The 16,953-nt window shown below is 37.8% G+C and overlaps 1 non-coding gene across 1 annotated transcript; it reads left to right on the top strand.

The window, feature by feature from the left end:
* The first annotated feature begins 3,262 nt into the window (after positions 1-3,262).
* On the top strand, positions 3,263-3,370 carry LOC112774333 (small nucleolar RNA R71). The gene has a single exon (XR_003188827.1). It is a non-coding gene; the product is annotated as a small nucleolar RNA R71 (small nucleolar RNA).
* The last annotated feature ends 13,583 nt before the right edge of the window (positions 3,371-16,953 follow it).

The raw sequence follows: 16,953 nt of genomic DNA on the forward strand, positions 1-16,953 counted from the left end.
CCATCCTCTAGCTACAGGCTTAAGGTCCAGTCTTCTCATTTGAACCGTTTTGCCTTTTGAGTCAATCTTCCATTGAGCTCCTTCCACACATATGTCCATGAGGACTTGGTCCAACCTTTGATCAAAGTTGACTCTCCTTGTGTAGGGGCGTGCGTTCTCTTCCATCATTGGCAAGTTGAACACCAACCTTACATTTTCCGGACTAAAATCTAAGTAATTCCCCCGAACCATGGTGAGATAATTCTTTGGGTTCGGGTTCTTACTTTGATCATTGTTCCTTGTGATCCATGCATTAGCATAGAACTCTTGAACCATTAGAATTCCGACTTGTTAGATGGGGTTTGTTCGAACTTCCCAACCTCTTCTTTGGATTTCATGTCGGATCTCCAGATACTCATTTCTCTTGAGCTTGAAAGGGACCTCGGGGATCACCTTCTTCTTGGCCACAACATCATAGAAGTGGTCTTGATGAGCTTTGGAGATGAATCTTTCCATCTCCCATGACTCGGAGGTGGAAGCTTTTGTCTTCCCTTTCCCTTTTCTAGAGGATTCTCCGGTCTTAGGTGCCATCAATGGTAATGGAAAAAAAAAGCTTCTGCTTTTACCACACCAAACTTAGAATATTGCTCGCCCTCGAGCAAGAGAAGAAAGAATAAATGAAGAAGAAGAAGAAAATATGGAGGAGAGGAGGGAGAGGTGTATTCGGCCAAGAAGGGGAAGAGAGGGTTGTGTTGTGTGAAAATGAGGAAGAATGGAGGGCTTTATATAAGGAAGGGAGGGGGGTAAGGTTCGGCCATAAGGGTGGGTTTTGGGTGGAAAATTGATTTTGAATTTTGAAGGTAGGTGGGGTTTATGAGGTAGGTTTATGGGGAAGAGTGGATGGATGTGAGTGGTGAAGTGGTGATAGGGAAGAGGGATTGAGGTGATTGGTGAAGAGTTTTGGGGAAGAGTGTTTATTGGGAAGAGAGGATGAACATTGAGAAGAGGGAAGAGAGTGAGTGGTGGTGGGTGGGGATCCTGTGGGTTCCACAGATGCTGAGATGATCCTGTGGGGTCCACAGATCCTGAGGTGTCAAGGATTTGCATCCCTGCACCCATTAGGCATGTAAAATGCCTTTGCATGCAATTCTGGCATTTAAACGCCGAATTGATGCTTGTTCTGGGCGTTCAGCGCTCAGATGCAGCATATTTCTGGCGTTGAACGCCAGCTAGATGCTTGTTTCTGGCGTTCAGCGCCAGCTTTCCTCACTGTGCATTTCTGGCATCTGAACGCCAGGATGCTGCTTGTTTCTGGTGTTCAACGCCAGAAACATGCTCTGTTCTGGCGTTGAACGCCAGCCAGATGCTCCTTACTGGCGTTTAAATGCCAGTAAATCCTCCTCCAGGATGTGATTTTTCTTCTGCTGTTTTTGATTCTGTTTTTGATTTTTCTATTTATTTTGTGACTCCACATGATCATGAACCTATGAAGACATATAACTAATAAAAATATAATTAAATAAAAATTGGGTTGCCTCCCAACAAGCGCTTCTTTAATGTCAATAGCTTGATAGTGGGCTCTCATGGAGCCTCACAGATGTTCAGAGCATTATTGAGAATCCCCAACACCAAACTTAGAGTTTGGATATGGGAGTTCAACACCAAACTTAGAGTTTGGTTGTGGCCTCCCAACACCAAACTTAGAGTTTGACTGTGGGGGCTCTGGTTGACTCTGTTTTGAGAGAAGCTTACTGTGCCTCTTTTCCATGTTTACAGAAGGATGTCCTTGAGTTTTAAACTCAAGGGAGTCCTCATTCAATTGAAGGACTAGTTCTCCTCTGTTAAAATCAATCACAGCTCTTGTTGTGGCTAGGAAAGGTCTTCCAAGGATGATGGATTCATCCTCATCCTTCCCAGTATCTAGGATTATGAAATCAGCAGGGATGTAAAGGCCTTCAACCTTTACTAATATGTCCTCTACTTGTCCATAAGCCTGTTTTCTGGAATTGTCTACCATCTCTAATGAGATTTTAGCAGCTTGTACCTCAAAGATTCCCAGTTTCTTCATTGCAGAGAGTGGCATGAGGTTTATTCCTGACCCCAGATCACATAGAGCCTTCTCAAAGGTCATAGTGCCTATGGTACAAGGTATTAGGAACTTTCCAGGATCCTGTTTCTTCTGAGGCAATCTCAGTTGATCCAATGCATTTAGTTCATTGGTGAACAGGGGAGGTTCATCTCCCCAAGTCTCTTTACCAAATAAATTGGCATTCAGCTTCATGATTGCACCAAGGAACTTGGCAACTTGCTCTTCAGTAACATCCTCATTCTCTTCAGAAGAAGAATACTCATCAGAGCTCATGAAGGGCGTAAGGAGGTTCATTGGAATCTCTATGGTCTCTAGATGAGTCTCAGATTCCTTTGGTTCCTCAAAGGAAAACTCCTTATTGATCACTGGACGTCCCAGGAGGTCTTCCTCCTTGGGATTCACGTCCTCAACCTCCCTTACAGGTTCGGCCATGGTAATTAATTCAATGGCCTTGCACTTTCCTTTTGGATTCTCTTCTGTATTACTTGGGAGAGTACTAGGAGGGATTTCAATGATCCTTTTACTCAGCTGGCCCACTTGTGCTTCCAAATTTCTAATGGAGGACCTTGTTTTATTCATGAAACTCACAGTGGCCTTAGATAGATCAGAGACTAAATTTGCTAAGCTAGATGGATTCTGCTCAGAATTCTCTGTCTGTTGATGAGTGGATGATGGAAAAGGCTTGCTATTGCTAAACCTGTTTCTTCCACCATTATTAAAGCCTTGTTGAGGCTTTTGTTGATCCTTCCATGAGAGATTTGGGTGATTTCTCCATGAAGGACTATAGGTGTTTCCATATGGTTCACCCATGTAATTCACCTCTGCTATTGCAGGGTTCTCAGGATCATAAGCTTCTTCTTCAGAAGATGCCTCTTGAGTACTGTTGGATGCAGCTTGCATTCCATTCAGACTCTGAGAAATCATATTGACTTGCTGAGTCAATATTTTATTCTGAGCCAATATGGCATTCAGAGTATCAATTTCAAGAACTCCCTTCTTCTGAGGCATCCCATTACTCACAGGGTTCCTCTCAGAAGTGTACATGAACTGGTTATTAGCAACCATGTCAATGAGTTCTTGAGCTTCTGCAGGCGTTTTCTTTAGGTGAATGGATCCACCTGCAGAAGTATCCAATGACATCTTAGCTAATTCAAACAGACCATCATAGAATATATCCAGGATGGTCCATTCTGAAAGCATGTCAGAAGGACACTTTTTGGTCAGTTGCTTGTATCTTTCCCAAGCTTCATAAAGGGATTCACCTTCTTTCTGTCTGAAGGTTTGAACATCCACTCTAAGCTTACAAAGCTTTTAAGGAGGAAAGAACTTGGCTAAGAAAGCCGTGACCAGCTTATCCCAAGAGTTCAGGCTATCTTTGGGTTGAGAGTCCAACCTGTAACAACCCTGATTTTCGAGTACATGAGATCTTTTCTGAAAGTATGAATTTCTCCGGAAGATCAGTAAAGGGAACACCTCTGCTATATCATCAAGCATCTCAATCCTCATTATCATTATGTCATCCTTAAGCTAGAACCTTCTTTGAGGCAAGCTCGATAATGCAATCGCGAAGAACCTAGTTTTTGAACCGTATCGGTTGGCAGTTTTGATTCTGATTTTTGTAAATAGTCTCTGTTTGACAAACCGGACTCGATTCTTGAGAGGAGAGAGATAATAGTATAATATTATCATTATATTAGTATTAGAAAATTCTTGAATGACATTATAAGGTTACCTGGTCTGTTTTTGTTAAAAACAGAAAATCGGTTTAACCGGGTTTACGGTTTACTGGTGCAGCTTAGCACCAGCACTCTCTGATGAATTTAGCAATGCTAAGGCCTCATTATACATGTTATATTCTCATAATAAATATGTTACTAGTGTCATTTATGCTAGTAGCTCAGAAAATAATTTTTAGAGATGTTTTTACGAGTGTTCCAATACACCTAGTTTTAGTAGTTGTACACCAGAGATATTTTAATATTATTTTAATCCACCTCCAAGCCAACCAATCACAACTCACCTTACACCCCCAAGACCTCCAAGGCTGTCTCATTTCATCATTTTGGCCGAAAATAACAAGAGAGAAAAGAGAGAAACTTTCAAGAACACTTAATCTTCAAAGCTTGATTTCTTCTTAACTAAAACTCAAATCAAAACTCCGTTTTAACCAAAATGATCCTCTCTTCTTCCTCTACATAACCATGTAACTTATCAAGGATGGAAATAAGGTTAGATGGCTGTCCCTTTCCCATTTCAATTCGGTTTTCAAGGAAAACCATGCAAAACATGTGTTTTCTTGATGTTCTTCCTTAGGAATCATGCTTAACTTGACTTGAGGGCCAAGAAATGTGAATTTCCAGCAAGTCTAAGGTGAGATATCTCTTCCTAACATACTGAGTGAGATTTGGTCAGTTGAGAGTTTTTGGATTTAAAGTTGTTCTTGATGTGATTTAGGAGGAAAAAGTGCTTAAGGACCACCTGAAAGTTTAACCGAATTAGGAGCAACAAAACCAGGTAGGGATTGACGAATTTAATCTTGATTGATTGTGTTTGAGTTGTGTGATTATGATATGGTTTGGTTATGCTTGAAATTGATTGTTTATATGAGTAATTCTTGTTGAAATTTTGGTGAAATTTTGATGAAATTTGATGATATTCAACTTTGAATTTGTGTTCTTCATGGCTGCTGGAAAAACGAACCGTAGACCTTAAATTGGGGTTCAATTTGTGTTAAAATCATGTAGAAAAGATGGGGTTTTAGTGGCTGCTAATTTATTATGAATTATGGTAAAAATCGGTTGCTGAAAAGACTGAAAAACGGGTAAAAACAGAGAAAGAATCTGAAGAATTTATGAAGAACATGAAGAACACTTTGAGTGTGGTGAAGAACAATGAAGAACACCTTTTTGATTCATAAAAGGGCAAGGAAGTAAAATTTTTGGTGTTTAAAGGGTTATACGGTAATTTCTGGAAGTTAGGGTGGTAAAAGTAGAAATATTAAAAGTTACGGGTGGTAAAAAGTGAATTTTAAAGGTTAAAAGTTAAAGTGGGGTAATTTTCGAAAATTTAATAATAAAATAATAAATAATAATAAAATAATGCAGAAAAGGCAATTTTCTATAAAAGCTTTAGAAAGACAACTTTAAGCGCATAATCTCATAATTACCTTCATAAAACACTTAGGGAGTGGTAAGAACATATTAGTGAGGCAAAGATAAAGGAAAGATAAAAAGTTAAAGAAGAGATACAAATCGAAGAAAAAGTATGTAAAGTTTTAACGACAGAAAAACAGACACAGACTAGTGAACGAACTAGGGCAACTTAGTTAGTACTTGAGGCACGACTAGGGTTAGGTATTATATGAAAAGTTAAACTGTTTCAGTATAGACTTAATGAACCTATACTTGGGACAGACTAACTATTCATACCGAAATTTACGAAAGCTTTAAATACATACGTTAAATAGAGAAATTAGAGCAGAGTAGAGAGATACAGAGAAAAGAGAAACCAGAACAGAGTAAAGAGATATAAAGAGAAAAGTATAAGAATAAAGAGTTAAGCCTTGTAGCATGATGTTCGGTTGGATGTTCATCTGCTGCTTTTCCATTGGCCCTAGAGGTCCTGTAGGCCCAAGTTCACCTACAGTGAGTTGTTATTCCTGTAGGCCGAAGTTCACCTGCAGTGAATATCAATTGTGTATCTCACGGTGTTACTCCTGTAGGCCGAAGTTTACCTACAGAGAGTTGTGATACCTGTAAGCCGAAGTTCACTTACAGGGGCGCTATTTCTGTAAGCCGAAGTTCACTTACAGAGGTGTTATTTCTGTAGGCCCAAGAGATGTGTTTATTCATTTGTTGCGTTAAGGCAACTCCAGATATACTTGTATAACCATCTGCTGCAGAGAGGCAGTCAGAAAGATAATGGTGTGATCACTGAGAACGCTTTCCTGCGGTACAGATCCATATTTTATTTCTGTAAGGCAGAGGGGTTATTTCCTGCTACAGAAGTATCGTGACCACCTGTTCCATTTCTGTAGTGGCAGAGGGGTTATTTCCTGTATACAGAAGGTGTGTCGGCATACAACCCTGCAGTGGCAGATGTGTTATTTCCTGCGTGCAGTGGACCCTGTGGTGGCAAAGGGGTTATTTCCTGTACACAGGGGTATAGCCAACAGGAAAGCCATATCCGACTAGTAATGCTGGGTTACATCGGGAGCGGGTAGAAACCGACGAATGAGCTCATTACCTGCACTAGGACTAGACATGCATCATTCTTGTCTGCGCATCATTCTCTGTTGCATTCCTTTCTGTGTGTGGTTTATTTCTTTATGTTTGTCTGCTTGCATACTATTTCTGTGTTGTATTGTATTCTTTTGTTTGTGTTCTACTTTCTATTGCCTCTACTTTCTCTTTCTATCTTTATCTTCTGTTTACTGCTTCGCTGTATTATGTTATTTGTTTGCTAATCGACCCCAAGTAAATGAACGTAACTAATAACCCCGACCCTACTAAGAACTCCCTAGTTCTTACCCCTTCTCTCTCCCTTCCCCCTTCAGATGGAAGTAAGAGTACCTTACTATAGTTCGCTGATGACTGTTCGCAAGAAGAGGATTTTGCTCTAGATAGTCATCGGAGTCTAGGGTGAATATCGTTCTCTGATTATATGTATATACTGTGAGGCCAGCCAACGTCTGCACCCCTTCGTATGCGCACTTTAACCTAAATCCTGTGTACGAGACTCCTATTGCGTGGCTACTTGATGAGGTACCAGAGAAACGCCGTATGGTAATGTCTGATCGTGCAGAGGAGTAACAGATAAAGTTCTACCTTTTGATGACGTTCCACCTAACTTGAGTTTTGAAGACCTAGAATGTATTTTCCCTCGCTTTAGTAGGTTAAAGGGACTAGGTGAGTATAGAGTCTAGGCTAGCCTGGGTGCCAGCTTAGGGACTTCTTGAACAGGTCAGGGCCTGGGATGTTGTATATATATATATGTATATAGATACTATTTAGCTATATCTAGGGGTGTTCTAACTAAAGATCATTACTTTAATAAAGGCTGGATCACGGAATGTTTACAAATGCTTGAGATGTATTTATATGTAGTTGTTTATAACTGTTTTATCTATTATTATCTGTGAATTGATTATGAATGATTCTGTTTATTAAATCCAAATGTTTTAAAAAAAAAGTACCTCGCAAAATAACTACGCTTTTAACAACGAATCAGGCTCATATAGTAAATAATAGATAATAATTAGGAAGACAAGTTGGTAGCGCTCAGTTTCTAGTATGATCATGACTTACCAGAAATTGGGTCGTTACAATTTGGTATCAGAGCGGTTCGTTCCCAGTAGAGCCTGGGGAGTGGACTGACTATGCTTCATTGCATACTCTGTTGTGTGTCTCATGCGTATAGGATATCCCAGTGATATATGTTGCATGATTGTCTCTGTGTTTTCATTTTGGGAATGTTCACACTTGACTTGAAGTGTTAAGACTGATCACCTTAACAATGATTGTTTGGTGTGAACAAGACTATAATGGGTTCACGGAGACGAGGCGTACGGGAAGGAATTCCTAATGTTAACTACGAGAGGGAATAGGAAACGTTTATAGCTACCATGAACAACGTGGCTGAAGTAGTGCGTGAAGCTGCTGTAGCAGCGGCTAGGGCTGTTGAACGTCTCAGAGTGAGAATGGAAACGAGAATGAATACGGAGAAGATAATGGGAATGATGAGAACAACTTAGGGCATCCTGGAAGACCTATGACCCTTGCGACCTTTCTGAAGGTTAATCCGCCTAAGTTCAAGGGTACACTCGTTGCAACTGACACTGATAACTGGTTTCGAGGTATTAAACGATCACTGAGAGCGCAGCATGTTCCGGAAGGACAACACATGGAGTTTGCTACTTATATGCTCGAGGGAGAAGCTGAGTACTGGTGGAAAGGGATACAGCGACTGCTACAACGTAATGAAGGTGACATTCCTTGGGATATTTTTAAAGATGATTTCTACAAGAAATATTTTCCAAGAGCAGTGCGTGATGCTAAAGAGATAGAGCTTATGCAGCTGAGGCAAGGGGGTATGACTGTTGCTGAGTATGCTCGTAATTTCGATGACTTGTGTCGTTTCTCTAAGATCTGTCAAGGGAATCCTGCTGACTTTGAAGAATGGAAGTGCTTGAAGTTTGAAGGAGGCCTTCGTGATGATCTGATGAGTTCAATAGTTCCGCTGGAGATACGTAATTTTGCTGAATTAGTCAACAAGAGTAAGTTAGCAGAAGAATGTATTAAGAAAGTGACTGTGGCCAAGGTGAGTTGCCAAGGATTTCCACCAAGGCGTCTTAGTAATCATCAGGCAGCTGGGAGAATGGTGCATTTTAAAGCGCGTGGCATACGACAACATAAGAATCTACAAGTTGGTAACATTACTGCTCGCCGTACGGGTAAGAATGGAGGTAAAGCAAGGCAATGCAATGGTGAACGAGCCCATCAGGCTTACATAAACACTGCATGTAAGCAATGCAAAAAAGAGCATGATAACAGGTCTTGCCAGTTTGGATCATCTAACTGCTATGCTTGTGGAGAACTTGGACATATTGCCAAGGATTGTCCGAAGGGATTTACTCAAAATCCAGTCAGAACCCAACAATAAGGACGAGTGTTTGCTATCACTATTGACGATGTTGTGCAATCGGACGCCCTCATTCAAGGTCAGTGTTATGTCAAGAATCGATTTCTAACTGCACTGTATGATTCGGGTGCATCGTATTCTTTATTTCTCTAACTATTGCTCACGAGTTAGGATTATATTCCTTTAAATTGAATTTTTACTTGATTGTCCATACACCTGCATCCCAAAATGCTTTGACCAGTTTAGTGTGCCTGCAAGTACCATTCGCTATTAGGAACAGGACTTTTATACACTATCTAATCTGTTTGCCTCCATATGGTTTAGAAGTTATTTTAGGATTAGATTGGTTATCTAAGTATCATGTTTTCCTTGATTATTTTAAAAGAACTGCTGTTATTCCATCTGATAGTCTATGTACTAAACCATTTCTGTCCCACACCTTATATCTGAATTCTGTAAGAGTTACCTTAGGTGGGAGTGATTATGAGGGGTACGTTCTGTTAGCGGCTAGCTCGAATGATAGTGAATTAAGCTTAGAACGAATCTGAATGATGAAGGAATTTCCTGATGTTTTCTTGGACGACATACCTGAGTCTCCTCCTCAGCGAGAGATAGAATTCAGCATTGATCTAGTACCTGGAGCCGGACCGATTTCCATAGCACTATACTGGATGTCACCATTGCTTGCAGAGTTGAAGAGGCTAGTGTCTTAGGTCCAGAATTAGTGTAAGAAACTACTGAGAAGATAAAGGAGATTCGTCGGAAGATCCGGACAGCACAAAGCCGTCAAAAGAGCTATGCCGATAATAGACGTAGACCCTTAGAGTTTAGTGACAGAAACCGTGTCTTTCTAGAAGTAACCTTAATTACTGGAATAGGTAGAGCCCTTAAGACTAAAAAGCTTAACCCACGATACATAGAACCTTTCCAAATACTTAAAAGAGTCGGTCTAGTAGTTTATCAAATAGTCCTTCCTCCTTATTTATCAAACCTTCATGATGTTTTTCATATCTCGCAACTTAAGAAATATATTCTCGACAAGAGTCACGTTTTACAACCAGAGACAGTACAGTTATGAAATGATTTGACATATCAAGCATCACTGGATCAGATCATAAAAAGAAGTGATAAGCAGCTAAAAGGCAAGACTGTTCGCTTAGTCAAAGTAGCATGGGAACCAAGAGGAGAGGAAGAGCACACTTGGGAACTGGAAGATAAGATGAAAGCTGATTACCCGCATTTATTCCTAGGTAACTGAAATTTTGAGGGCAAAATTTTCTTTTAGAAGGGTAGAATGTAACAACCCTGATTTTCGAGTACATGAGATCTTTTCTGAAAGTACGAATTTCTCCGGAAGATCAGTAAAGGGAACACCTCTGCTATATCATCAAGCATCTCAATCCTCATTATCATTATGTCATCCTTAAGCTAGAACCTTCTTTGAGGCAAGCTCGATAATGCAATCGCGAAGAACCTAGTTTTTGAACCGTATCGGTTGGCAGTTTTGATTCTGATTTTCGTAAATAGTCTTTGTTTGACGAACCGGACTCGATTCTTGAGAGGAGAGAGATAATAGTATAATATTATCATTATATTAGTATTAGAAAATTCTTGAATGACATTATAAGGTTACTTGGTCTGTTTTTGTTAAAAACAGAAAATCGGTTTAACCGGGTTTACGATTTACTGGTGCAGCTTAGCACCAGCACTCTCTGATGAATTTAACAATGCTAAGGCCTCATTATACATGTTATATTCTCATAATAAATATGTTACTAGTGTCATTTATGCTAGTAGCTCAGAAAATAATTTTTAGAGATGTTTTTACGAGTGTTCCAGTACACCTAGTTTTAGTAGTTGTACACCAGAGATATTTTAATATTATTTTAATCCACCTCCAAGCCAACCAATCACAACTCACCTTACACCCCCAAGACCTCCAAGGCTGTCTCATTTCATCATTTTGGCCGAAAATAACAAGAGAGAAAAGAGAGAAACTTTCAAGAACACTTAATCTTCAAAGCTTGATTTCTTCTTAACTAAAACTCAAATCAAAACTCCGTTTTAACCAAATTGATCCTCTCTTCTTCCTCTACATAACCATGTAACTTATCAAGGATGGAAATAAGGTTAGATGGCTGTCCCTTTCCCATTTCAATTCGGTTTTCAAGGAAAACCATGCAAAACATGTGTTTTCTTGATGTTCTTCCTTAGGAATCATGCTTAACTTGACTTGAGGGCCAAGAAATGTGAATTTCCAGCAAGTCTAAGGTGAGATATCTCTTCCTAACATACTGAGTGAGATTTGGTCAGTTGAGAGTTTTTGGATTTAAAGTTGTTCTTGATGTGATTTAGGAGGAAAAAGTGCTTAAGGACCACCTGAAAGTTTAACCGAATTAGGAGCAACAAAACCAGGTAGGGATTGACGAATTTAATCTTGATTGATTGTGTTTGAGTTGTGTGATTATGATATGGTTTGGTTATGCTTGAAATTGATTGTTTATATGAGTAATTCTTGTTGAAATTTTGGTGAAATTTTGATGAAATTTGATGATATTCAACTTTGAATTTGTGTTCTTCATGGCTGCTGGAAAAACGAACCGTAGACCTTAAATTGGGGTTCAATTTGTGTTAAAATCATGTAGAAAAGATGGGGTTTTAGTGGCTGCTAATTTATTATGAATTATGGTAAAAATCGGTTGCTGAAAAGACTGAAAAACGGGTAAAAACAGAGAAAGAATCTGAAGAATTTATGAAGAACATGAAGAACACTTTGAGTGTGGTGAAGAACAATGAAGAACACCTTTTTGATTCATAAAAGGGCAAGGAAGTAAAATTTTTGGTGTTTAAGGGGTTATATGGTAATTTCTGGAAGTTAGGGTGGTAAAAGTAGAAATATTAAAAGTTACGGGTGGTAAAAAGTGAATTTTAAAGGTTAAAAGTTAAAGTGGGGTAATTTTCGAAAATTTAATAATAAAATAATAAATAATAATAAAATATTAAATAATAATATTTAATTAAAAATAATATTTTAATAAAAATAATAAAATAATGCAGAAAAGGCAATTTTCTATAAAAGCTTTAGAAAGACAACTTTAAGCGCAGAATCTCATAATTACCTTCAGAAAACACTTAGGGAGTGGTAAGAACATATTAGTGAGGCAAAGATAAAGGAAAGATAAAAAGTTAAAGAAGAGATAAAAATCGAAGAAAAAGTATGTAAAGTTTTAACGACAGAAAAACAGACACAGACTAGTGAACGAACTAGGGCAACTTAGTTAGTACTTGAGTCACGACTAGGGTTAGGTATTATATGAAAAGTTAAACTATTTCAGTATAGACTTAATGAACCTATACTTGGGACAGACTAACTATTCATACCGAAATTTACGAAAGCTTTAAATACATACGTTAAATAGAGAAATTAGAGCAGAGTAGAGAGATACAGAGAAAAGAAAAACCAGAACAGAGTAAAGAGATATAAAGAGAAGAGTATAAGAATAAAGAGTTAAGCCTTGTAGCATGATGTTCGGTTGGATGTTCATCTGCTGCTTTTCCATTGGCCCTAGAGGTCCTGTAGGCCCAAGTTCACCTACAGTGAGTTGTTATTCCTGTAGGCCGAAGTTCACCTGCAGTGAATATCAATTGTGTATCTCACGGTGTTACTCCTGTAGGCCGAAGTTTACCTACAGAGAGTTGTGATACCTGTAAGCCGAAGTTCACTTACAGGGGCGCTATTTCTGTAAGCCGAAGTTCACTTACAGAGGTGTTATTTCTGTAGGCCCAAGAGATGTGTTTATTCATTTGTTGCGTTAAGGCAACTCCAGATATACTTGTATAACCATCTGCTGCAGAGAGGCAGTCAGAAAGATAATGGTGTGATCACTGAGAACACTTTCCTGCGGTACAGATCCATATTTTATTTCTGTAAGGCAGAGGGGTTATTTCCTGCTACAGAAGTACCGTGACCACCTGTTCCATTTCTGTAGTGGCAGAGGGGTTATTTCCTGTATACAGAAGGTGTGTCGGCATACAACCCTGCAGTGGCAGATGTGTTATTTCCTGCGTGCAGTGGACCCTGTGGTGGCAGAGGGGTTATTTCCTGTACACAGGGGTATTGCCAACAGGAATGCCATATCCGGCTAGTAATGCTGGGTTACGTCGGGAGCGGGTAGAAACCGACAAATGAGCTCATTACCTGCACTAGGACTAGACATGCATCATTCTTGTCTGCGCATCATTCTCTGTTGCATTCCTTTCTGTGTATGGTTTATTTCTTTATGTTTGTCTGCTTGCATACTATTTCTGTGTTTTATTGTATTCTTTTGTTTGTGTTCTACTTTCTATTGCCTCTACTTTCTCTTTCTATCTTTATCTTCTGTTTACTGCTTCGTTGTATTATGTTATTTGTTTGCTAATCGACCCCAAGTAAATGAACGTAACTAATAACCCCGACCCTACTAAGAACTCCCCAGTTCTTACCCCTTCTCTCTCCCTTCCCCCTTCAGATGGAAGTAAGAGTACCTTACCATAGTTCGCTGATGACTGTTCGCAAGAAGAGGATTTTGCTCTAGATAGTCATCGGAGTCTAGGGTGAATATCGTTCTCTGATTATATGTATATACTGTGAGGCCAGCCAACGTCTGCACCCCTTCGTATGCGCACTTTAACCTAAATCCTGTGTACGAGACTCCTATTGCGTGGCTACTTGATGAGGTACCAGAGAAACGCCGTATGGTAATGTCTGATCGTGCAGAGGAGTAACAGATAAAGTTCTACCTTTTGATGACGTTCCACCTAACTTGAGTTTTGAAGACCTAGAACGTATTTTCCCTCGCTTTAGTAGGTTAGAGGGACTAGGTGAGTATAGAGTCTAGGCTAGCCTGGGTGCCAGCTTAGGGACTTCTTGAACAGGTCAGGGCCTGGGATGTTGTATGTATATATATGTATATAGATACTATTTAGCTATATCTAGGGGTGTTCTAACTAAAGATCTTTACTCTAATAAAGGCTGGATCACGGAATGTTAACAAATGCTTGAGATGTATTTATATGTAGTTGTTTATAACTGTTTTATCTATTATTATCTGTGAATTGATTATGAATGATTCTGTTTATTAAATCCAAATGTTTTAAAAAAAAAGTACCTCGCAAAATAACTACGCTTTTAACAACGAATCAGGCTCATATAGTAAATAATAGATAATAATTAGGAAGACAAGTTGGTAGCGCTCAGTTTCTAGTATGATCATGACTTACCAGAAATTGGGTCGTTACACAACCACACTCTAGCTCTGTCTCTTACAGCAAAGGGGAAAAGCATGAGCCTGTAGACTTCAGGATCTACTCCATTAGTCTTAACAGTATCACAGATCTGCAAGAATTCAGTTAAGAACTGAAAAGGATCTTCAGATGGAAGTCCATGAAAATTGCAGTTCTGCTGCATCAGAGAAACTAATTGAGGTTTCAGCTCAAAATTGTTTGCTCCAATGGTAGGGATGGAGATGCTTCTTCCATGTAAATTAGAATTAGGTGCTGTAAAGTCACCAAGCATCCTCCTTGCATTATTATTATTTTCGGCTGCCATCTCCTCTTCTTGTTCGAAAATTTCTGAAAGGTGCTTGCTGGATTGTTGTAATTTAGCTTCTCTTAGTTTCCTCTTCAGAGTCCTTTCAGGTTCTGGATCTGCTTCAACAAGAATATTCTTGTCCTTGCTCCTGCTCATATGAAAAAGAGGGAACAGAAAAATAATAATAGGGATCCTTTTTACCATAGTATAGAGGTCCCTGTGTGAGTAGAAGAAAAGAAGAAGAAAAGAATGTAATGTAAGGAAAGAAACACAAAGGTGAGGAGAGCAGAGATGTGAGATAAAGAGAAGTGTTAGTAGATGAATAAATAAATAGAAGGAGATGAGAGAGAAAGAAAATTTTTGAAAATTATTTTTGAAAAATGGTTAGTGATTTTCGAAAATTAAAAGAAGAAATAAATTAAAATTGAATTTTGAAACAATTAGTTAATTAAAAAGAATTTTTGAAAAAGAGGGAGATATTTTCGAAAATTAGAGAGAGAGGGTTAGTTAGGTAGTTTTGAAAAAGATAAAAAACAAACAAAAAGTTAGTTAGTTAGTTGAAACAAATTTGAAAATCAATTTTGAAAAGATAAGAAGATAAGAAGTTAGAAAAGATATTTTAAAATCAAATTTTTGAAAAAGATATGATTTTGAAAAAGATAAGATAAAAATATATTTTTGAAAAGATATGATTGAAATTAGTTTTGAAAAAGATTTGATTTTTAAAATCATAATTAATGACTTGATTCACAAGAAATCACAAGATATGATTCTAGAACTTAAAGTTTGAATCTTTCTTAACAAGTAAATAACAAACTTGAAATTTTTGAATCAAAACATTAATTGTTGATGATATTTTCAAAAATTATGATATAAAATTAAGAAAAAGATTTTTGAAAAATATTTTTAAAATTTTCGAAAATAAATAAGAAAAATGAAAAAGATTTGATTTTTGAAAAAGATTTTGAAAAAGATAAGATTTTTAAATTGAAAATTTGATTTGACTCATAAGAAACAATTGAATTTTAAAAATTTTGAAAAAGTCAATCCAAATTTTTGAAATTTATGAGAGAAAAAAGGAAAGATAATTTTTTGATTTTTTTTTTGAATTTTTAATGATGAAAGAGAAAAACATGAAAAAGACTCAATGCATGAAAATTTTTAGATCAAAATGATGAATGCATGCAAGAATGCTATGAATGTCAAGATGAACACCAAGAACACTTTGAAGATCAAGATGAACACCAAGAACATATTTTTGAAAAATTTTTTTATGCAAAGAAAATATGCAAGACACCAAACTTAGAAATCTTTAATGCTTAGACACTAAGAATTCAAGAATGCATATGAAAAACACCATACAACACAAAACAATATAATATGAAGATCAATCAAGAAGGTTTATCAAGAACAACTTGAAGATCATGAAGAACACTATGAATGCATGAATTTTCGAAAAATGCAGAGAATTTTTAGAAAAAATACAGTTGACACCAAACTTGAAATTGACTCAAGACTCAAACAAGAAACACAAAATATTTTTGATTTTTTATGATTTTGGGATTTTTTTGTATTTTTATTTTATATTTTTCAAAAATTAGTGTGAAAAAGAAAAATAAGGATTCCAAAATTTTTAATATGAATTCCAGGAATCTTGCACTCTTATTCTAAAGCTCCAATCTGAGGGTTAGACATGGCTTAATAGCCAGTCAAGCTTTAGCATGTAAATCTTTTGGATCTGGAACAGCAGCAGGTGGATTAGCAACAACTAGCTTGCTCTTGATAATGTTGGGTTGGAAGCCCCAGTCCAAATGAATTTAGACATGGCTTTACAGCCAGTCAGGCTTCAACATGCTTCATGAAACACTAGAACTTATTCTTAAAAATTCTGAAGAACATAATAAAAATTTTTGAAAAGAATTTTTATTTTTTTCGAAAATAAGGGAGAAATTTTTGAAAGATTTTTGGAAAAATTTTTGAAAATAAAACAAAAAGGAAATTACCTAATCTGAGCAGCAAGATGAACCGTCAGTTGTCCAAGCTCGAACAATCCCCGGCAACGGCGCCAAAAACTTGGTATGCGAAATTGTTACTCAGATTAGGTTGTAAAATTATTTGTTCGTTCTTTCCCTGGCAATGGCACCAAAAACGGATGCACAGAACCATGGTCCAAACATAACTTCACAACTTCGCATAACTAACCAGCAAGTACACTGGGTCGTCCAAGTAATAAAACCATACGTGAGTAAGGGTCGATCCCACGGAGATTGTTGGTATGAAGCAAGCTATGGTCACCTTGTAAATCTCAGTCAGGCAGATATCAAATGGTTATGGATTTTTCGAAAATAATACTAATTAAACAGAAAATAAAGATAGAAATACTTATGTATATCACTGGTGAGAATTTCAGATAAGTGTATAGAGATGCTTTCGTTCCTCTGAATCTCTGCTTTCCCGCTGTCTTCATCCAATTAGTCTTACTCCTTTCTATGGCTGGCTTTATGTAAGGACATCACCATTGTCAATGGCTACTTTTCATCCTCTCTATGAAAATGGTCCGATGCGCTGTCACTGCATGGCTAATCATCTAGAGGCATCACCGTGGTCAATGGCTGCATCCTATCCTCTTGTGAAAATGGTCCAAATGCTCTGTCACAGCACGGCTAATCATCTGAGG

Source organism: Arachis hypogaea, chromosome 18, assembly GCF_003086295.3.
Source record: "Arachis hypogaea cultivar Tifrunner chromosome 18, arahy.Tifrunner.gnm2.J5K5, whole genome shotgun sequence".
Classification (NCBI taxonomy): Eukaryota; Viridiplantae; Streptophyta; class Magnoliopsida; order Fabales; family Fabaceae; genus Arachis; species Arachis hypogaea.